Below are 343 nucleotides of genomic sequence, written 5' to 3'. Positions count from 1 at the left end.
GCTGGGAAATGGCCTCTTTCCCAGTTGAGCCTTGAGATGATGGCATCCCAAGCAGACACTGTGATGGCAGCCTTATAAGAGACATTGAGCCAGAGACTCTCAAGTGAGCTGCACACAGACTCCTGACCCACAGAAAGTGAGATAATATGTGTCTGTTGTTGTAAGGCTCTGAGATTTGAGGTAATTTGTTAGGCACTAATAGATAACTGATATAGATGTAAAATAAATAACACCTCCCATCCAATTAGCTACAAAATAAACTCTTAAGATCCTTGAAGTATAGTTGATTTACAATGTTGTGTTAATTACTGCTGTACAGCAAAGTGATTCAGTCATATATATA

The sequence above is a fragment of the Lipotes vexillifer genome, unplaced genomic scaffold (genome assembly GCF_000442215.2).
Source record: "Lipotes vexillifer unplaced genomic scaffold, Lipotes_vexillifer_v1.1 scaffold82, whole genome shotgun sequence".
NCBI lineage: Eukaryota > Metazoa > Chordata > Mammalia > Artiodactyla > Lipotidae > Lipotes > Lipotes vexillifer.
Note: the sequence above shows the minus strand (reverse complement) of the source record.